At 39.5% G+C, this 23,912-nt stretch overlaps 2 pseudogenes; one reads left to right on the forward strand and one right to left on the reverse strand.

The window, feature by feature from the left end:
• Positions 1-131: 131 nt before the first annotated feature.
• On the reverse strand, positions 132-12,665 carry LOC131422511 (ERI1 exoribonuclease 2-like; annotated as a pseudogene).
• Positions 12,666-13,841: 1,176 nt separating this feature from the next.
• Positions 13,842-23,912, forward strand: part of LOC131422002 (RNA exonuclease 5-like) — a 32,620-nt pseudogene continuing 22,549 nt past the window's right edge.

Here is a 23,912-nt window from a genome sequence, read left to right on the forward strand (position 1 = left end):
TTTAATAGCCTCAGTGTCATCTACAGACTACGCTAAATCCTCATAACTTGTAGCCCTATACGTTTTTTTCTCTTTACTGCACTGAAAGTCGCATTAAAGTAAAAATATAGTTTAGATGTAAAGAAAATTTATCAGTTCCTCATTGAAGGTCTGAGTCTCAATGAATTTTCAGTACAAAAATTTACATTTCTGTCACAAATAGGGCTTGTTTTTGGAGAACCAAAACTGAGTCCCTCTGGGGAATGAGAGAGAACTATGCTATTGGCTCTTTCCTTTTGAAGTGTTTGTCCCCATTTGGAATAATCACAGCATTTTCTGTTTTCTTGGTATTTCCCACTAGGGCAACAGGAGAAGACTTTTCCGTGGTTTGGTCCATTATTAGAAACAACAAGTCTCTTAGATCTTCGGCCACATTTGCATAAAGGAGGTGTCATTCTCCCACTCTTCCAAGGCCTTTGTAGGTTAACTGTAGAAGTTAAGATAGAGTGGAGAACCTTCTGGGAAGAACTTCTCCCTGGGGAGTCAGCAGATGATGTAGGCTTTTCTTCACGAATAGTGAAGGTCTGTTTTTTTTGCTGGTGGGAAAGCTAGGGGAATAGATGGACTCCTTTTAGTACCACGTGAAAGAAGAGGATGTTTCCCTAAAACTGAAGGATGAAACATATTGGCATTAACACCGCTGAAGCTACTTGATTTGCATTCAGGTACTTTAAAGTCAAAAAAATCTGAACCCGGATCTTTGGCTTCTTTTACATTATAAATAGTAGTATGTGGACTCATACACAATAGACTCAGAGGTCTCAGATTTTTGAGAAGTTTCTTCTGTGCTTCCAAAGTTTTCATGACTTAGCATTTCAGATTCTTTTAAAACCATTATTATTTCTCCAGAATTAAATGAAGTATCTAAGTTTGAGTCACTGATGGCAGATATGAAATCTATATTTTGCTCCGGCTGAGATGCTGGCAGTAAAGCTGCATCCTCCCAATTGGCCAAAATAGGTAAACAGTCAAGAGCAGAACTCATTTCCGTATCAGAAACACAATTAACAGATGAAATGGTAGTTGAAACAATTGTTGAATACTTAGATTCGGTATTAAATGCAAGATGTTTGCTTTTTATTTGCTTCTGCATAGGTGTATTCAAGCTGGGAGACTGCAACTGCCCCAGAGAAGTGGCGGACTTAGTATTAAAAAGAGATAAACCCCTTTTGACACTGTGAAGACCCACTTTTGTACTGCTCTTTAGTTGTAACTGATCTTGCTGTACCTTTTTAGGAGAATTCACACCAATTGACGTCATTTTAACTTTTTCATGAGAATTTTTTGTATTTTTACGGCCACTATCAAATATGCTGGAATGCTGAATGGTACTGTTGCAGGCTGATGTTTCTTCAACTTATTTGTATTCAAATTTCTGGCCAAAATGTTGGGATTCTTCTTAGTGGGAACCTATGATTCCACAGACAAATCCAACAGCTTTAGAAACTGTGCATTCATAATTTCTTTAATGTACATTATATGATATGACAAGAAAGAAAAATGTCATCATTGATTTATAAATGATTGCACACGTGCTATCTAAAATTTGATGAACCTATGATTAAATCTGGAGTTTGAGATGACAGAATAAAGAGGCAAGACACCACTAACCTTGTTCAAGGACCTTTTAATCTTCATTAAGCAACCATTCCTGATCATTTTCAAAGCAAGAAGGGCAGTACTGAGAATCATCCAACCCTAAGGAAATAGATATCAAACACTGAATTTAGTGGTACCAGTGTAAAGAAATATAGCAAACAAACAAACAAACAAAAAAAACACACCACTACTTAAATAGAAATTGGAAAATACTGTTAGTTTTATAATCATCTACTAATTTTCATCATGATAAATTGGTCTCATGGAAAGCTGTGGCAGCCGTACCAATGAAAGACAAGATCTCCCACATTCACAGAGGAGGAAGTGAAAATTTGTTAGATAGTTCACAAAAATGTAAGGAACATTCTGTAGGGACCATGTTTCCTGAGTAATCTAATAGTCTTGTTAGTTTTTTCACTAGTCCACTGTATTATTTATTTGTTTAATCTTCATTTGATTTAGCTAATTCTTTTAATTCTTTTTAGCAACTGGAAAGCCACTAGATGGCAGTCTTTACAATACTTTATGAAAGTTGTAATTTGAAAGTCTTAGAAACAATTTGAATTGTGTAGATCAGGAGCGTTTTTTTTTAATTTTTTGTTTATTGCAGTAACATTGGTTTATAACATTGTATAAATTTCAGGTGTACATCATTATACTTCCATTTCTGCATAGATTACATCATATTCACCACCCAAATACTAATTACAACCCATCACCACACACATGTGCCGAATTATCTCTTTCGCTCTCCTCCCTCCTCCCTTCCCCTGTGGTAACCACCAATCCAATCTCTGTCTCTTATGTGTTTGTTTATTGTTGTTATTATCTACTACTTAATGAAGGAAATCATACGGTATTTGACCTTCTCCCTCTGACTTATTTTGCTTTGCATAATACCCTCAATGTCCATCCATGTTGTCACAAATGGCTGGATTTCATCGTTTCTTATGGCTGAGTAGTATTCCATTGTGTATATATACCACAGCTTCTTTATCCATTCGTCCCTTGATGGGCACTTAGGTTGCTTCCAAGTCTTGGCTATTGTGAATAATGCTGCAATGAACACAGGGGTCCATGTATCTTTACCATTGGTGTTTTCAAGTTCTTTGGATAAATACCCAGCAGTGGAATAGCTGGATCATATGGTAGTCCTATCCTTGATTTTTTGAGGAATCTCCATACTGTTTTCCATAGTGGCTGCACCAGTTTGCACTCCCACCAGCAGTGTATGAGAGTTCCCTTCTCTCCACATCCTCTCCAACATATGTTGTTTCCTGTCTTGTTAAGTATAGCCATTCTGATAGGCATGAGGTGATATCTCATTGTAGTTTTGATTTACATTTCTCTGATAGTTAATGATTTTGAACATCTTTTCATGTGTCTGTTGGCCATTTGTATATCTTCTTCGGAGAAATGTCTGTTGAGGTCTTTTGCCCATTTTTTAATTGGGTTGTTAGTTTTTTTGTTGTTGAGATGCATGAGTTCTTTATATATTTTGGAGATTAAGCCCTTATCAGATATATGGTTTGCAAATATCTTCTCCCAATTGTTAGGTTGTCTTTTCGTTTTGTTGATGGTTTCCTTTGCTGTGCAGAAGCTTTTTAGTTTGATGTAGTCCCATTTGTTTATTTTTTCTATTGTTTCTCTTGCCCGGTCAGACATGGTGCTTGAAAATATGTTGCTAAGGCCGATGTCAAAGAGCGTACTGCCTATGTTTTCTGCTAGAAGTTTCACAGTTTCAGGTCTTACATACAAGTCTTTAATCCATTTGGAGTTAATTTTTGTGTATGGTGTAAGGTAAGGGTCTACTTTCATTTTTTTGCATATGGCTATCCAGTTTTCCCAACACCATTTGTTGAAGAGACTTTCTTTTCCCCATTGTATGTTCTTGGCTCCTTTGTCAAAGATTAGCTGTCCATAGATGTGTGGGTTTATTTCTGGGCTTTCAATTCTATTCCATTGATCTGTGTGTCTGTTTTTGTGCCAGTACCATGCTGTTTTGGTTACTATAGCTTTGTAGTATGTTTTGAAATCAGGGAGTGTGATACCTCCAGTTTTGTTCTTTTTTCTCAGGATTCCTTTAGCTATTCGGGGTCTTTTGTTGTTCCATATAAATTTTTAGGATTCTTTGCTCTATTTCTGTGAAAAATGTTGTTGGAACTTTGATAGGGATGCATTGAATCTATAGATTGCTTTAGGAAGTATGGACATCTTAATTATGTTAATTCTTCCAATCCAAGAGCACGGAATATCTTTCCATTTCTTTGTGTCTTCTTCAATTTCTTTCAGCAATGTTTTATAGTTTTCCGTGTACAGATCTTTCACCTCTTTGGTTGAGTTTATTCCTAGGTATTTTATTCTTTTTGTTGCAATTGTAAATGGGATGGTATTCTTAATTTCTCTTTCTGCTACTTCATTGTTAGTGTATAGAAATGCAACTGATTTTTGTATGTTGATTTTGTATCCCGCAACTTTACCATATTCGTTTATTACTTCTAAAAGTTTTCTGGTGGATTCTTTGGAGTTTTCTATATATAAAATCATGTCATCTGCAAATAGTGACAGTTTCAATTCTTCCTTTCCAATTTGGATCCCTTTTATTTCTTTCTCTTGCCTGATTGCTCTGGCTAGGACTTCCAGTACTATGTTAAATAGGAGTGGTGACAGTGGGCATCCTTGTCTGGTTCCTGTTCTTAGAGGGATGGCTTTCAGTTTTTCACCATTGAGGATGATATTAGCTGTGGGTTTCTCATATATGGGCCTTATTATGTTGAGGTACTTTCCTTCTATCCCCATTTCATTCAGAGTTTTTATCATAAATGGATGCTGTATCTCGTCAAATGCTTTCTCTGCATCTATTGAGATGATCATGTGATTTTTATTCTTCATTTTATTAATGTGGTGTATCACGTTGATTGATTTGCGAATGTTGAACCATCCCTGCATCCCTGGAATAAATCCCACTTGATCATGGTGTATAATCTTTTTAACATATTATTGTATGCGATTTGCTAATATTTTGTTGAGGATTTTTGCATCGATGTTCATCAGTGATATTGGCCTGTAATTTTCTTTTTTTGTGTTGTCCTTGTCTGGTTTTGGTATCAGGGTAATGTCAGCTTTGTAGAATGAGTTAGGGAGCTTCCCCCGCTCTTCAATTTTTTGGAAGATTTTGAGAAGGATAGGTATTAAGTCTTCTTTGAATGTTTGGTAGAATTCACCAGGGAAGCCGTCTGGTCCTGAACTTTTATTTTGGGGGAGGTTTTTGATTACTGTTTCGATCTCCTTAGTAGTGATTGGTCTATTCAAATTCTCTACTTCTTCTTCTTTTTTTTTTTTTTTGTGAGGAGATCAGCCCTGTGCTAACATCCGCCAATCCTCCTCTTTTTTTGCTGAGGAAGACGGCCCTGGGCTAACATCTGTGCCCATCTTCCTCCACTTTATATGGGACGCCGCCACAGCATGGCTTGCCAAGCAGTGCGTCGGTGCGCGCCCGGGATCCGAACCAGCGAACCCCGGGCCACCGCAGCGGAGTGCGCGCACTTAACCGCTTGCGCCACCGGGCTGGCCCCTCTACTTCTTCTTGATCCAGTTTTGGAAGGTTGTATGATTCTAAGAATTTATCCATTTCTTCCAGATTGTCGAATTGGTTGGCATATAGCTTTTCATAGTATTCTCTTGTATTCTTTTATATTTCTGAGGTGTCTGTTGTAATTTCTCCTCTTTCATTTCTGATTTTACTTATTTGTGCCTTTTCTCTTTTTTTCTTGGTGAGTCTAGCTAAAGGTTTGTCAATTTTATTTATCTTTTCAAAGCACCAGCTCTTGGTTTTATTAATTTTTTTTTGGTCTCTATTTCATTATTTCTGCTCTGATTTTTATTAGTTGCCTTCTTCTACTGATTTTGGGCTTTGTTTGTTCTTCTTATTTCAGTTACTTTAGGTGCATTGTTAGATTGTTTATTTGAGATTTTTCTTGTTTGTTGAGATATGCCTGTATTGCTATAAACTTCCCTCTTAGAACCGCTGTTGCTGTATCCCATAAACTCTGGCATGTCGTATTTTCATTTTCATTTGTCTCCAGGTATTTTTTGATTTCTTCTTTGATTTCTTCATTGACCCAGTCGTTGTTCAGTAGCATTTTGTTTAATCTCCACGTATTTGTGGCTTTTCTGATTTTCTTCCTATAGTTGATTTCTAGTTTCATATGGGTGCGGTCAGAAAAGATGCTTGGTATTACTTCAATCTTCTTAAATTTATGGAGACTTGTTTTGTGGCCTAATATGTGATCAATCCTGGAGAATGTTCCATGTGCCTTTGAAAAGAACGTGTATTCTTCGGTTTTTGGATGGAATGCTCTGTATATATCTACTAGGTCCATCTGTTCTAGTGTGTCATTTAAGGCCAATGTTTCCTTATTGATCTTCTGTTTGGATGATCTATCCGTTGGTGTAAGTGGAGTGTTAAAGTCCCCTACTATTACTGTGTTACTGTCTATTTCTGTTTTTATGTCTGTTAATAATTGCTTTATATATTTAGGCGCACCTATGTTGGGTGCGTAGATATTTACAAGTGTTATATCCTCTTGTTGGATTGTTCCCTTGATCATTATGTAATGCCCTTCTTTGTCTCTTTTTACAGTTTTCGTTTTAAAGTCTATTTTGTCTGATATGAGTACTGCTACCCCAGCTTTCTTTTCATTGCCATTTGCATGGAGTATCTTTTTCCATCCCTTCACTTTCAGTTTGTGAGTGTCTTTAGGTCTGAAGTGTGTCTCTTGTATGCAGCATATATATGGGTCTTGTTTTTTTAATCCAATCAGCCACCCTATGCCTTTTAATTGGAACATTTAGTCCATTGACGTTTAAAGTAGCTAGTGATAAGTATGTACTGACTGCCATTTTTTAACTTTTTTTTCCTCAGTGTTTTAGTAGTCCTTCTCTGTTCCTTTCTTCTCCTATACAGAATTGATGGTCTCTTTAGTTTGACCTCTATCTGAAAGCTCTACTCTTTAACTCCCCTCCTCCCTCCTTTTATGTTTTTGATATCATATCTAACCTCTTTTTTGTGCATTTGTATCCATTACCCTCTTATCATGGAAATAGATAATTTTTCCTATTTGTGGTCTTCTCTTTTCCCCTTACATCAGTCCCTTTAACATTTCTTGTAGCACTGGTTTCTTGGTGACAAAGTCCTTTAATTTTTGCTTATCTGGGAAAATTTTGATCTCTCCTTCCATTTTGAATGATAACTTTGCTGGGTAGAGTATTCTTGGCTATAAATTTTTTCCTTTTAGCACTTTAAATATATCGTGTCACTCTCTTCTAGCCTGTAAGGTTTCTGCTGAGAAGTCAGCTGATAGCCTTATGGGGTTTCCTTTGTATGTAACTTCACTTTCTCTTGCGGCTTTTAGGATTCTCTCTTTATCTTTAATTCTGGACATTTTGATGATGATGTGTGTTGGTGTGGGCCTCTTTGGGTTTATCTTGTTTGGGGCTCTGTGTGCTTCCTGTACCTGGATGTCTGTTTCCTTCCTGAGGTTAGGGAAGTTTTCATCTATTATTTCTTGAAATAGATTCTCTGCCCCTTTGTCTCTCTCTTCTCCTTCCAGGACACCTATAACACGGATGGTAGTGCACTTGATGTTGTCCCAGAGGTCCCTTAGACTGTCCTCACTCTTTTTAATTCTTTTCTCTTTTACCTGTTCAGCTTGGGTAATTTCTTCTAGCTTTCGTCCAGCTCCCAGATCTGTTCTTCTGTATCCTCTACTCTGCTTTTGAGTCCCTCTAATGAATTTTTCATTTCCAGTATTGTATTCTTCATTTCTGATTTGTTCTTTTTTATATCTTCCATTTCTTTGTTGATGTTCTTACTGAGTTCATCTATTCTTCTCCCCAGATCCGTGAGCATCCTTCACACTCTTAGTTTGAACTCTCTGTCGGGTAGGTTGCTCATTTCTGTTTCACTTAGTTCTTTTTCTGGGGTTTTGTCCTGTTCCCTTACTTGGAATATCTTCCTTTGCCTCCTCATTTTGCCTCTTTCCCTGTGCTTGTGTCTACGCATTATGTAGGTCAGCTACGTCTCCTGCTCTTGGATAGGTGACCTTATATAAGTGATGCCTTAGGAGGCCTGTTGTGTCCTTCTCTCAGTTCTCAATGTTCCAGGGTTGGCCCCTATGTGGGCTACGTGTGTCCTTCTGTTGTGGCCTGTTTGCTCTCCCTATAGGAGCCCAGGGAGGCTGAGTTATGCTCCTGGCCAGCTGTTGTAATGCTCAGCTGCTTGTAGTTGTTGTGGGCCCTTCAGTCTCTTTATCAGGTGTGGGGATCCCCAGCACAGTTGGCTGCAAGTTCTAATAGCACATTTGTGTTGCAGTATTTCTTTTAAGTGAGTAGGCCCGCAGCATGGCAGGTTGTTAGACTCAGGGCCTTACAATTGCTATAAGCCTCCAGCCTTTAGGTCTCTTGTCAGCTCTCTGAGGATTGCAGCTGGGTGGGGCTGGCCTCAGGCATGGGAGCACCCAATTGTCTCAGGCTTTGGAAGGTGGGGCAAACCCCCTATGTGAGTCTTTGAGAAGCACAAGTCTTCTGCAGCTGACAAGCCCCGCCACCCACAGGTCCACACACATAGTCAACACAGTCCGATCAGGAGCCATTTTTAGGCTGAAGGATATTCCTCATTAATGACATCACAAAAAAGGGAGATTCAAATGAAAGACTTTATAAAAGTAAAATAACTGACATAATAAAATGATTTTCAATTTATACTAACCAGAATGTTCTCATCCCAAGAATTCTGTTCCCACTTCCTGCTGGGGACCACTTAGTCCTTTTGGTTTTCTCTTATAGAAAATCAAATCAAATCAAAGAAGACATATATAAAAAAAGAATTGCTATTTGAAAGGCTTTGTATTAACCACTTTTCATAATTTTTCGTTCTATTCGATTTGGAATGTGCATATTATTGTTGTGTTGTTTTTACATACTTTAAGAAATGTATTTATGGGAACATTTCAAAAGAAAGTATTTTATTTGTAGAAACCCATGCCCACATGTGGGATAAAGTTTAATCACTTTTCAAGAGAAGGAAAGTGAACATTCCCCCATCTTTGACCTTTGCCTTGTAAGTTACTCTGAGATCAATACAAGAATTTAAGAACATAGGTTTTAACAGCTGTTTTCTTTTAAACTCATACTCCAGGAAAACCTCCAAGTCCCAGTCTGCATGAAGTATATTAAAATAGAATAAAGTCAACAATACCAGCAGTTTTTACTTATGCTATCATCATTTATAAATAAATTGCTAAAAGATGATATAAAACAGAATAGTAAGATATAAAATAATATAATATGTACTAGTAAACTATAATGCTATACTATACTATATACTATATATATAATAATATAATAAATCATATAAAATAAAATAGATTTAATGGCTCTTGTAATATCTAACAATTATTCACTTTATATAACTTTCTATTAAGAAATTAGGTTGGGGGCCAGCCCAGTGGTGTAGTGGTTGAATTCATGTGCTCCACTTTGGTGGCCTGAGCTTCACGGATTTGGATCCCGGGTGTGGACCTATACCACTCATCAAGCCATGCTGTGGCGGCGACCCACATACAAAATAGAGGAGGATTGGCATGGACATTAGCTCAGGGACAATATTCCTGAAGGAAAAAGAGGAAGATTGGCAACAGATGTTAGCTCAGGGCCAATCTTCCTCACCAAAAAAGAAAAGAAAGAAATTAGGTTGGGCTAGCCCCAGGAGCCTAGTGGTTAAGTTCAGCACACTCTGCTTTGGTGCCCAGGCATGGACCTACATTGCTCTGTAATGTTTTTAAGTTCAGTGTGCTCTGCTTCAGCAGCCCAGGTTCAGTTACCAGGCATGGACTACACCACTCTGTTAGTGGCCATGCTGTCCTGGCAGCTCACATACTAAAAAATAAAGGAAGACTGGCACAGATGTTAGCTCAGGGAGAATCTTCCTCAGGAAAGGAAGGAAGGAAGGAAGGAAGGAAGGAAGGAAGGAAGGAAGGAAGGAAGGAAGGAAGGGGGAAAGGAAGGAAGGAAGAAGGAAAGAAAAAAATTAGGTTGGTAACTGACTTTCAAAGTTTCTTAAAGACCCTATAAAACACACTGAATATTTCAGAAAGAAGAGTAAGGTGTTAAATTACAAAGGCTATATGAAGAAGGTTATATGCTTTCCACATTCTAGGAAAATATTAATGTAATTGAGAAACCAATCATCTTATAGCAACCTGAAACCAAATATGCCTATCAGTGCTATGCTATTGTCGATGCAAATAATCCATAACCAATCTATAAATCAAAATTGGGGTGAGTTTATTATGAGCCAAATTTCAGGACCATGTATCCCGGGAGAGCCCTTTCATAAAGGAATGGAGCACGCCAAAGAAGTAGGAGTGTACAGAGTGGTTATACACTGTCAAAGAGCATGTATCACATGATTGCAATGTCCCTTTTACAATAGTCATGAGATTGCCCTGTCAGCACAGTGATTGATGGACACAGTGGGTCTGCTGTTTCAAGTTGAGTGGTCACAGGATGAGTGCAGCAATTAAGTCCTACCCTAGGGAGAAATGCTTATCCTTAAGGAAATGCCAATGTGGGGGAAGTTGCGTCCTTATCTTAAGGGCATTTGTTCTTGTCTTTGGGACATGGTAAATGCTTAAAGCAGATATACAATGCATATTCAAGGGCCACAGCCCCTTTTGGGAAAAAAAAGGTCAGGCTGAATTAGTTTTACTCCAAATGGCTTCCTCATATACTCCAATATACCCTATTGCTTGCCAGTTATTTATCACTATCAATGGCACGGCATTGCTATCAATGATATTAAGGACAATGCTATATTGTTGTCATATGAAAGACCTTAAATGGCCCATTTTTTTTCCTTGATGTCTACATTAGTAAGTATGAAAGTATAAAAGCAAAGGATGTGAGTTGAATGAGAACTCTTTTTATTCAAGGTTGTAGAAAATAGCATGAGAAGACCTGTCACTAAATCATTGTTACCTGGATTCAGAAGAATAGAGAGGAACAATCCAGAAAGATTCTTAAAGTTAAGGCTTAAAATTTTAAGGTATCCCAGAATGATAATTTAAAAAATATGACTAAATTTACTATTCTTGTTTAACATCTGCTAGGCACTTGGATTTCTTTTCCTGGCCCAGGAGGTTAAGTATAATCCTTACTAGAGATATAGAATTATATAATGGTAATGCATTGATAATTGATAGATATAACTTATTTTTTTACCTGACCAAGTAACAACTGCACATAATTTTACTTCAGAACTAGGAAGATCTACAACCCCAGTAGCAAAAATAATTTTATTCTGTTGCTGAGTCTTCTGAATCCATTTACAGAAGTGAGATAAGCAAATCTTCAGAGGGACTCCTTCATCAGCTTGAGGCTAAACAGTCACATAATATGAATTCAACAATTGAATTCTATAATTATTGAGCACATCATTAGGCATTGTGGGGGGATATAGCAAAGAGGAAGAGGTTCTGACAAAGAGTTTACCTAGTGAAAAGATGTGAAAACACATGAGAAAGAGATAATATAATGATCAGAACTCTGCAAGATAAAAATTAGGTTCAGCAATCTAAAATCACACAAATATAATAAATCCAGACTGACAGAAATTTGATGTCATTTAATTTCCTCAAAATAAATTTGATATTTATTTTTACAACACTATTATTCCTTATTTTTAAAGATTCCAATAGCCTTCTGGAGGGGACATTATTTCTCTTAACACTGAATAAATCAAATTCCAACTGGTATGTATATAGCTTTTACTTTATTTTTGAAACTGATTTCTGAATTTTAGTATTTCCATCATACTTGCTTGTTTTTTGGTTGGGGGCAGGTGAGAAGAGAGATGGTAAAAAGAGAAGGGCATACCTACTTTATGGCTGTCAGTTCCATGCAAAATTCAGAAAAAACTGGATGTTCCTGAGGCTGAACATAAGCATGGAACTCAGATTCAATCTCTCCAGTTGACGTGTTCAGCAATACTGCTGGACATTCAACTACATGAAAGAATCAATTGACACTTGAACATAGAATTGTGAAATTAATGCTGTAATCACTCTAAATTAAACCTAGATTACCATCATCTAGCATTGTTAAACAATCCCTGTTTCAGTAAAGGCATATTAAAATGACCAAAGCAGTGTGATGTAACGATTATAATAAAATTATGTCAAAGAATAACTCAAAATATTAAGTTATATCTACTTAAAAGTCTTGAATATATTTCCACAATTAAATATGAAGACCATAAGGAAGTTGAAATGTACTCGTTTTTGCAGAGGTGTTTTTTTTTCACTTCTATGCAATTGAGATTTTGTACGTAATCCTAAAACGATTATTTTGTATGATGACACATATAGGTATTCATGTTTTTCTTCTTTTTTTGTGTCAAATCAGGTTTTATAGTAAACTACCAATTCATAGACTATTTTGTTTTCTTAAACTAACTGTTGACTGATTCCTGTATAGAAACCTTCAAGTTACTGATCTAGCGCTAGTCTTGGCCATTGGCAGTCCAGACTTACTTATTTTCTGGCACTGGTGGCGTTTCCCATCGTTCCAGCATGTCGACTCAAAATCCATGACAATTAAGTAGTCAAACAACTGCTTTGCAAAAGATCTGGGTGTCCTTAGGCTTTACCAGTGTTAAAAGTGCAAATCTACAAAATGTAAAGAAACTAAGCACACTGCTTATCGGATTTGCTTCTTCCTAGATTTCCATTTGCTGGTGCAATTGACTTTCTCCTAATTAATCCAAGCTGCCTAAAAGTGTAAAACCCCAATATGTTCAACAAACTCATTCACACTCCTGTTTAAATAGGCTAAAAAACTAATGATATAACCCTCATTATTAATGTATTAATGTATTGTGATTGAGAGGAGACTGAACTAGACTTTGAGGGCAAAAGACCTTGATTTTTGTACTAACTGCCACCCTGTCTTTTGATTTTAGTAGTCATTTTACCTGCATGGGCCTCAAAGCACATATTGCAAGCTTAGACTAAGTCTTTCGACTCCCTCCCCCTTAGTTTTCAGTGATAGCACAGAAGTGATCATAGAAGTAAAGATGCATTGAAAAGCTTAAGTTACTCTTCCCTTTGCATTTTTCAAGCCCTTGCTATGTGTACAGCACAGTTCTGAGGAGACAAGGCAGGTCCAGTCTTCTAGGAGCTTAAAATATCTGAGGAAAAAAACTAGACATCCATGCTAAGCTACTATAAGGTAATATATGATAAAGGATATCCAATGACACTGAGTCCACAGAGAAGGAAGAGCTTACTGAGACAGCGAGACAAACTACTTTGATGAGTAAGTAGAGTTTAACCAGGCAGACGCCTCCTGTTCTAGTTTTTTTGTTTATGAGGTGTGATGGGGTGTTGAGAATGAGAGTTAACCTCTATTGATTGCTTACTACATCCAGGCACTGAACTAAGATGGTGACCTCATTTAATCCTCAACCACTGTACAAGGTGGTCACTTTTGCTACCTGTATGTAATGAATGAGAAAACGAATTTGGTAATTTGCCAAAAAACACATATTTGGTATGTGAACTCACATACCAAATGCATTCTTTATTACACCAATTCTAGAAATCACAAATGTGCACAGCGTGTCCAGGAAGCAGGGAGAAGGCCACAACCATTCACATTGTGCATTAAATGGATCCCTAGGACGTAGTGGGATGAACAGTTTCATGGGTGCGGTGCGGGCTGCCTGAGACCTCCGAACGCTGTCACGTCCAATCGTTTCCCCGAGGCCCAGAGTGGGCCGACACCGGCTCTAGGCCACACAGTCAAGGACCCTGGTCCTTCCAACCACGCGAACAGGGCGTCCTGAGGCTGCAGGCTGAGGCCTTTCAGCCCGGGCCACAGAGCGCAGGTGGGAGAGCCCGCGGCTGCCCCTGCCCAGCCTGCGCGGACGCCAGCACCGGACCCGGAGCGACCTCCGCCCGGAACTCCCTCGCGTACCACCCCAGCCTCTCCGCCGCCTTTCCCGACATGCCTTTTGCTTCACAGCCCAACCGCTGGAAGTCGGCCGAATCCACTTCCGGTCCGTTCTAACGCCCCACGCGGCTGAGGGGGCTCGGGGCTTCGGGACGTGGGGACTGGTTCTGGTCGAGGGGAGCCGCTTGGCAGCGCCCCCTTTCCTCTTGTCCGAGGGGCAGAGGCGCGTTTGCGCCGTTGGGGAACCGTTTGGAATCCAGCCTCCGGCGCGGACGGTAAAACCGTTTGGTTTGGGGCAGGCGGTCGGCGCCCTGGCTTTTCGGGGCGGGCGGGGAGCGCTGTGTAAAGGGAATTGAGGAGAGGACCTGAGGGAGCTGGGAGCTGTCGACGCCCCTGCCGCTCCCCACTCAGGACGCGCGGGCCGGGAAGCTGGGCGTCGGGGTTTCCTCAGCTCCAGCCGATCTTTCTGCACAGCCTCATGGAGCCGGAGAGGGCGAGGACCGGGGGGCTCCCCAAGAAGGGCAGGAAGAGGAGGCGGGCCCCCAACAAGCTGGTCGGGGCGGCCGAGGCGATGAGAGCCCGCTGGGAACTCGAGGAGAGGCGGCCCGGGGCCAAGGTGAGCAGCGCCGGGGTGGGCGGCCCGAGGCGGGTTGGGGCTCCCAGAGCCTCGCCCCAGCCGCCGGCAGGGCCCCGTCCGCCCTGGACTCTGGGCAGGCGCCCCCACCGCTGGCCTCTCGGAACCTGCTTCCCCAACTGTAAAATGCGTGTGATGAGGTAACACCACCCACCTCCGGCGAGATGCTGGCGGGTTAAAACCGTGCGGTGCCTGGCGCACAGGAGGATGTTCATTCACAAACATTTATTGAGGTGTTTCGTGTGCCAGGAACTGTTCTAGGTTCTGGGGATCTCCTGGTGCAAGAAAACAGAAAATTCCCTGTCCTCCTGCAATTTACGTTCCAATAGGGGAATCATAAGGCTGCTGATCCTCCCTACCATTTATCGAGAGCTAAATATAGGTCATTCGTCCCTTCAGTCATCAGATTTCTGTTGTCTGCCCTCTGCTGGGCACTGCCCTGAGCCCTTGGGGTCCACCAGGGAATAAAAGACCACTCCTTACGTTCTAGTGGAGAGAGACAGATCAACAAAAGATGTGATAAGTGTTGTGCAGTATGTTGGAAGGGAATTAGTGCTATGAAAACATTTGTTATTGAAGTGGAATTCCTTTTTTTTTTGCCTGTCAGATTGGCAAAGCAATTTTTTAAAGGTTAATGTGATAAGAAGTGTAAGGAAATTGACAATCTCATGACTTTTTTATTTTGAAATAATCTCAAACTTACAGAAATGTTGGGAGAACAGTACCCAAAACTCTCACCAGCCAACATATGAAAGTAGTTGCTAACGCAATGCTCTATCACCCCCCACCCCAATATTTTAGTGTGTATTTCCTACAAACAATCCTACGTAACCACAATGCAACCATCAAAATCAGGAAATAACGTGGATGTATTGCTAACATCTAGTCCTCAGACCTCATTCAAGTTTCTCCAGTCGTCCCAGTAATGTCCTTTTTAAGCAATAAGATCCAGGCTAGAAGGTGTGTTACATTTAGTTGTCGTGTCTCCTTCAGTCCAGAGAATTCCTCAGTCATTTCCTTGACATTCATGATCTTACTACTTTTGAGGGATCCTGGGCAAGTTATTTTTCTCGAATGTCCCTCCAGTTAGGTTTCTCTGTTTCCTCATTGATTAGACTCAGGTTACACATCTTTAGCAGGAGTATCACAGAAGTCATATTCTGTTCTCATGTATTTTATCAGATTGTACACAATTTTGATTTGTCCTATTACTGGTGACGTTAGCCTTGATTACTTGATTAGGATAGTGTGTGCTAAACTTCTCTAAAGTTACTGTTTTCCCCTGTAATTTTGTAGGGAGATGCTTCTTTAGTAAACTTACCATTTATTCATTTTTTTAAAAATCAGTATAAACTCATGGATACCTATTTATTCAGTGAGCTATAATCCATTACTATATTTATATTGGTGCTGAAAATATCCCAGATTTGGCCATGAAGCTAGCTTCTGTGTCCTTTGGACATGACCCCCATCTTTCTTTGATCCTTTCCTTACTTTCTGACACAAAAACATGTTATTTCAGACTCTTCTGTGGGTTCCCTTCCCCAGCCCTGGTCAGGCATTTTTCCTAGGATATTTGGTTCTTTTTAGTGGAGAATGACATTTAGAAACTCAAGATTTGGGTGCTAGCCATGCTGATTGCTATTGGCATGTCAGTATTCCCGAGAGAGCTAGGAAATATGTGTGTATGTGGATATACACATATTCCCAAACACACATACACATCTTTACATTTCAATATTTCTCTATATCCATACATGTTGAAAAGCCATGAATTGATACCAGTATCTCCACTTCTAGTCCAATTCCACAGGGTTCATTCCAGTTTTCTCTCTTTTCGTATTTATAACTTCTTTCTCTAACATTGAGAAACCTGACTCCCATTATCTTCAATATATATGATTAGTCCCCCATTGCTGCCACTGACCCACATCCCCATCCTGCTTGAACTCTGTCACCCTGACCTTGTACTAGGTCACCCTCGTGTGTAAATGCCCATATCCATCTCATAAGGACACCCTGACCCTGTTCAGGCTCTGAATTCTGTGAAAGGCTACTATTGTTCCTCAGCATCAATGCCCTCTTTTTCCCTAAACAGTTTCTGACATCTGAGGTGAGGCTTCACTGCTCTCTACTTCCCACAGCATGGATGTCCTCCTGGTATCACTCAGGCTTTGACAACCCACACTGGGCCACCCTCCTGCATGTATGGCCTGGGTTCCTATCCCTAGTCCTGGGCTGTCTCCCCTGTAGGATGCCCTCCTCACCCTACTCGGGCTCTGACTTCACATGCTCAGCAACCATGATTACTCACCACCATATAGACCCCCACCTCACTCAGTCCCACATTATCAATTTTATACATTTCTGGTTGGTAAAGATAATTTGGTACATTCTTTCAAGAATTAGCAATATTTGTAAGAATGTAAAATATACATGTTTATTTTGACCAGGAATTTATCCTGAGAAAATAGACAGGTGTACAAGGATGTCTACACAAGAATGCTCCTCATAATAATGTTATACTTTAAAAAAAAAACAAAACAGCAGTGTCATCAACAAGGAATTTTTTTCAAGTAAATAATAAGTTTTTAGGTAAATTCAGACACTGGAGTGTTATTAAAATTGACGTTTCTTATATTTAACTGATATTGAAAAATACAGATTTTTTTTTGGTGGGGGGAGTTTGTTACAAAACAGAATGTATACTGTAATCCCTTGGGGGTGGTATAGTATAGAGATGAAGAGAGTTTTGGCTTTGGAGCCTATACTCCAGTCTTGGTTCTATCACTTTTTAGTTCCTCCATTTGTTTATTTGTAAAATGGGATAATAGTAGTACTCACTTACAAAGACTTGTAAGAATTAAATGGTTTAATAGATGTAAAGTGCTCAGAACTGTATATAGCTAATAATAAGTGTCAACATTAGCTTAAGAAAGTCACAGGGGAAAAATAGCACTACCTCACTGGTCTTCCCAATAACCTCATGAGGTAGAATTACAATTACTCTATAGAGGAAGAAACTGAGTCTTAGGTTCAGGCACTTGTCCCAGATGGTAGAGCTTGGTATTTGAACTCAGGTAGTGTGACTCCAGGGCTTGAGCTCCTAACCCCTATACTCTGCTGCCTCCCAGACCAAAATGACAGTGGTAATTATCTCAGAGTTGTACAAGTACAGGTGACTTTTGTTTTCGTTTATCTGTTGTCTATCTTTTATCTATTTTGCCTTTCTCTATTATCTGACTCTTTTAACAAGCATGAATTATTTTAATAACCAGTTATAAGTGCAAAGCTATTTTAAGGAGGAAGGAGCTTCAGGGAACTCCCTGTTGCCCCAGGATAAAGTCTGATGCCTTAGCTTAGAACCCTCCTTATGTTTGGAGGTTATGTGCTAAAATAATCAGAAACTGGAATATTGTAATAATTTGCCTTGCTTTGTTGCTATTCTTGCTAATGATAATTTGTTATGCCCTGATTTATCTTTGCAGAAAGCCCACTTATCTACCATTTTATTGGCTGAACACTGTAAAGTAACCCATGACCAGCTGTGTGAATTGCTGAAGTATGCAGTTCTGGGAAAATCCAGTGTCCCTAAACCCAGATATGAGGTGAACTTAAATGGTAGGTAATAGACCTTAGGTTTCAAACTGGTGTCTAGAGGTCCATATCTACCTTAACTGACGTCATTTGTTTGCCATACAGAATGTCCTAAATTTTTTCTTATGATAGTTGCCAACAATTTAATTCGGGAATTCTCTTATAAAAATCTGGACTTTTGACTTCTTCAAAAAGCTCAAAAATCTGGCACCTGTCCCTGTATTCCCACATGGCAACAATTTTTCAAAGCTAAATAGTGGTCTCCCGCTTTAGATGGGGTATGTACACTTCAATGCCCCACCTGGCCTGCTTCCCTTATTTCCAGTATCTGTCTGTCTACTATAGGGAATTTGTAACCCCCAGTGGGGACCCAGTTGAAATAACATGATCATGTGTTTAGAATCCCAGTCAATCTTTTTTGTTTCTTTTATAAATAAATAGCAAAGAGAATTTTACTATTCTGATATCCTCAGTGCCATTATTAAACATCTAATGTAAATTGCATTTGTATATGTACCATTAGAGAGCTTTTCAAATGCACACATCTGTCCAGGGAAGGTTGGGTAGATATCCCAAAATTCCTCTACTGCATTAACAGAAATACTGCTGTTAGTCTGTCAATTTATCCAGAACTGGCTTTTTTTTTTTTTTTTTGCTGAGGAAGATTTGCCCTGAGCTAACATCTGTTGCCAGTCTTCCTCTACTGTGTTTGTGGGTCGCCACCACAGCATGGCTGACGAGTGGTGTAGGTCCTCGCCCGAGATCTGAACCCGTGAAACCCGGCTGCCAAAGTGGAGCGCACCATACTTAACCGCTACGCCATGGGGCTGGGCCCCTAAACTGGCTTTTTTGAAGCCAGTTGTATGATTACCAGCTTTAGAAAGGATTGCAGAACAAGTTGGGATCTTGAGGATATGCCTTTGTGCAGAGAGCTTAGTTCCAATTTAAAACAAATCTTAATAGGATTTTGGATATGAGTGCATTTCATTTCACTTGGTATTCTATTTGATTTGAATGCAGTAAATAATTATCTTAAGAGATTGTTTGAATTCTATGCAGTAAAATAGCTGTTCTCCATTTCTAGTCAGTCAGTGAGTGAGGATAAACTCCATTAGCTGTTGCTCACTGCTTTTTTTCCCCACACTTCCCTTCCATATAACTGACTTGACAGTATCACTTTTAGCTGTGTTGGTTTGAATTTTCAACATTTGGTACCAGCTTTTTCACCAAAATCAACTGAACAACAAACGTGTTGGTGTTTGTACTGCAGGGAATGGGTCAGCCACACTTTTACAGTTTCTTTTTGGAGTTTGGATTTCTCTGAAAGGCATTCAGACATGTAAGTTAAGAAAACTTTGTATTAGGGCCTGAGTCAGGTCCTCCCATGCAGAGACTGGTGCACATGTCTCAAACCGTGCTCCTTGGCAACCTGATTGAATAAGCAGTAGGGGTTGTAGAAAGCAAAAAAGGCTAAGATTCAGAGACCTCGTGTTGAGGTTAGATTTGTCTCTGATTTTCTTTGGTAATCTAGGTGAAACCCTTGTTCCCAGATTGCAGTCTGTAGTTCACAGGTTGATATTTTATTTGGGCTATGGTGTTTTCAAAAATTGTAATATTTACATAAAATCTATATTTTTCGGTCTCTCTTGATAACATCACAAGATTGAGTGCCCTTAGTATAGTAGCTGGATCTGAATAGCAGCTGTCGCCTTTAGAAGAGGCGTGTGCTCTCCATTTTCCTGTAGCCTCCTCCATTCTTTATTGGACTGTTTCATCCATTTCCCCCGAGGGCATTTGAGTTGCTGAGCCCTAATTTAATCTCCCTGGGTCTCCATTTTCCTTTTTTGCTTTCATTTATTGAACACTAGCTATGTGCTAGGACCTACATTAGTCATGCTGCTTGCATCATCTTTAATTCTCACAAGTGTCCTGTAAGAGGTAGATACATTTTTTATTCCCATTTATATATAAGGCAGCTGAGTAACTTGCCCAAGTTACAGCTGGTAAGTGTGGAGCTAGAATTCAAGCCCAGGTGAGCCTGAGGCTGGAGCTCTCAGCCTCTTTGCTGTGTCATCTGTCGTAACTACCTGGCATGTTGTCCACTGAAGTAGTAGATATAAAAGTGCTTTGGAAAATATAAGAGTCTTTCGTTTTGTAAGTTATACATTTCTGTCATGTTGGTTTTTGGTATTTTTTTTTAACAATGTGTAATCAGAGGAGAAAATAAAATTTCTGGAGTGGGACAAGTGTGGTGTTTCACTTACTTATTCACTTTTACACATTAAGGGAACAGTCCTCATTTTACAGTGCAGACAGTTAGGGTCCAGACCTTTCATAGCACTGAGCTGACAATAAAAGTCCAGGTCTTTGACAGTATTTTAAATGCTTTCAAGCATTTTTGTAAAAACCTGTTACATATTTTCAGAAATTCTGCTTGCCTCCTCCATCATCTAATATCCTAGCTGATATCATTGGGCTGCAAAAGAAACAAACAACTGGCGCTCCGTCCAAGACGATGGAAGGTATGGCTGTGACTCTGGTTGATGATTTGCTCATTCTAAAGGTATTATGGATATGCTTGTAAGTAGGTTTATCAGTCAAATTTATTCTTTCAAGCAACAAAACTCAATTCTAACTAAGTTAAGCAGAAAAGCAATTTTTTTTTAAGGAAAAAATAGGTGAGTACCCAGGGAGACTAGACAGCAGGAACCATAGCTAGGGTTCATGCCTCAGAAACCATCTGATTAGGTTAGAGAGCTAAGGCTGCCCCTAGATATCACTGACATTGGGCTCTTATGAATTAATGTGAATAATTTTTAAACTGTCACTGGGTCTTTTTACCCCAAAGTGTACAAATGCGAAGGCAGATCTTGCCTTTGACTAATGTAAGGGAAACACACTAATACTACTGACAGTAGGGGATAGGCAGGAGATTTAGATCCTGGCCAGCTAAAAGAGAAATATCCATGATAGCACTGTTTTTCAAACTGTGGGTTGTGTCCCATTAGTAAGTAGTAGCTAACCTTTTGTTTTTGGTGGGGAGGGAAGTGAATGATGGAGTAGAATAGAACTTATCGTAGTTCATTGCACAGAGTAGGGTAACTATCATTCACTGATGCTCTTCTTGAGTTCAGAAATAATTAAATAATTGAATAGTTGCACTGAGGAGACATGAAAAAGTGGTGAGGAGTAACCAGTGATTCCTTCCCATCTCCTCCAGGACTGTGCTTCCTATTGTCCTCTGTCTCAAAGGCATCTAACTTCCCACCTTTCCATTGTTCCCCTCTCCTTCCAACAGATGCCCATATCTGACCTGCAGCTGTGTTTGACTTGACCTGCAGTGTATTGTAAACATTGTTGAGCAAATCCCAGAGTACTTATTATGAGATTCAAAGCTCATGTAAAAACATCGAGTTGTAAAAGAAAAGATAGAGTCAGGAAAAAGAAATTTCATATGGCTGAAGAAGAATATAGATTGTTGGGGGTGATTGTGGCGGGTAGTGGGGAATAAGAAGAGGTAGTGGTGAGAGACGAAGCTGAGAGGTAGGTTAAAGCTGTGTCCTGCAGGCTGTAAATGCCATGCTAAGGACTTTGGATTTTATTCTGTAGGCATTGAGGAGCCAGAGGGTTATGGCTACTTCTCTGTCCTCTTAAGGATTTTGCTTCATTTTCCCATCCTACATATCAAAGTCCCCCGGGCATAGTCCATAGCACTCTGATCTTCCTTCAATTCAGTCTTTCCTTTGGAATATTGATCTATTCTTCCCAATTTTACTCATCATTCTTCTATGGATAACTCCTGTATTTTTATCTCTAGATCTAACATCCCACATTCTAGGCCTGCATATTCAACTGCCTGCTGGATGTTACTGCTTGGATATTCTACTGGCTCCTCAATCATAACATAGCTAAAAGCATTTTTCTCATCCCTGAATAACAGGCTCCCATCTTCAAATCCCCTTTTCTGTTGGTACCATTTTTCTCTAAGATACCAGTTTTGAAGTTTGGCTCCCCGTACCCAGTGTGTGTGGCTCATTCCTTTTGTTCCTGTGAATCTCTGTTCACATGACACTTTGTCAGAGAGACCTTCACTGATCATAAAATACATGACAGTAACCCTTTTGCTGCTCCAGCACTCCCTCTCCTCCTTTCCTTCCTTTACTTTTTTCCATAGTCTTTATCCTCATGTATTATATATTTGTTTATTGTCCATCTTCCCAACTAGAATTCAAGTTCCATGGAGAATCCACTGGGAATTCTCTAGTGGCCAGAACAATGCTAGGCATGTGGTAGGTACTCAATAAATATTTTGTTGACTGAATTGAATTATTCTGTCACTGTGCTCTAACAGTTTTTCTTGTGTAATATTTCTTTCATATATCCCCTTTCCTCCATTCCTTTCACCATCTTAATCCATATTAATTTTTTTTTGTCAGAATTACTGCAAAGTCTTTTTATATTTCTCTCTTTACTCCATTTTCCACATATCTTGGAGGTTGATCTTAAAATACTGTTTGGTTATGCCACTTCCCTTCCCTTTCTGTTGCTCCCCATTATGTATTGAATGATGGACTCAAGTCCAAACTCTTGAGCCTGGTGTTCACAGTGGTCTGCAATTCACTTTTATCTTCCTCTCTCAACCTTGTTTACTACACTGCTGTCCTACACAGACCTTTTTTTCTCCCCAGCTGGTCTAGTTACTGCTGTAGCAAGTTTGCTTTGTACATTTATGTCTTACCTGGAGTGCCCTCTTTTCTACTTATGATAATTTGGCTCTTTTAGTTGCAAGGACCAGATACTTATTCAGGCCACTTTAAAGTGAGAAGGGATATTATTTGGAGGATGCTTTGGACTAGAAAGCCGTCAGAAATCTTAAGTGCCTCTAGTGAAGAGCTGTTCTCCATCCCTTTCATGGCATCTTAACTTCTCTGTTTTCTACTCTGTTCTACTGGTCAATTCTTTATACTTCTAGTTCAATTCTGGAAGCAAGCAATCTGAATAGCTTAGCTAATTACATTTGTCTCTTTTGAGCGTGTCTTGATAAGGAATAGCAAGTCACTGGTCAGTTTATAGATGGGGCCCTCTTACGTCAGGTCCCCACTCTTAATCCAGTCAGTGACCACCCCTGCTTAAAGAACAGGCTGGTGCTTGAGCAAGTGGCTAGGAATTGAGTAGCTTTAGCTAGAATGGGGTGTTAGGAGTGGCAGGCACTGTAATGGACAGGTCTAATACACTAGCTATCTGATTTCTGCCTTTTCTTCAAGACTCAGCTAATCTTTTCTCTCTTGAACCATCTCCGACCACCCCAGCCAGTGTATTCTTCTTCCTTTCCCTTTTATAGCTTTTATTATTATGACCCAATTGGGATTTATTTTCTCTTTGTGTTCCTATAACTGTATTAGAGTGCAAGCTCCTTAAAAGTTGGGGCTGGGTCTTATATCTCTTTTGATCTTCACCTTGCTTACTCTACACAACATGAAGAGACATGAGGTCTCTTAAACACACATTCCAACCTACATTCAGTTGTCCTTTTTGTTTCAGGGTCTTTACCTTCTGCCACTTCAAAAGTCAGCATCAACCTGCAGAATGACCCCATCGTTCAAAAGTATGGCTCTAAGAAAGTGGGCTTGACCAGATGCCTTCTCACAAAGGAGGAAATGAAAACATTTCACTTTCCATTACAAGATTGGTTTAGATTAAATTTGATGTTGGTAACAATGTAAGAATATCTAGCAGTTATATTTAAAAATATTACTGTTGAAAGTTCATTTTTTAAAATTTATTGAGGTCATAATAGTTTTAACATTGTGAAATTTCAGTTGTACATTATTATTTGTCAGTCACCACATATATGTGCTCTTTTACCCCTTATGACCACCCCGCAATGCCCTTCCCATCTGGTAACCACTAATCTGTTCTCTTTGTCCATGTGTTTATATTCCACATATGAGTGAAATCATGTGGTGGTTGTCTTTGTCTGGCTTATTTCACTTAACATCATACTCTCAAGGTCCATTCATGTTGTTGCAAA

This window comes from Diceros bicornis, chromosome 26 (genome assembly GCF_020826845.1).
Source record: "Diceros bicornis minor isolate mBicDic1 chromosome 26, mDicBic1.mat.cur, whole genome shotgun sequence".
In the NCBI taxonomy this organism is placed as follows: domain Eukaryota; kingdom Metazoa; phylum Chordata; class Mammalia; order Perissodactyla; family Rhinocerotidae; genus Diceros; species Diceros bicornis.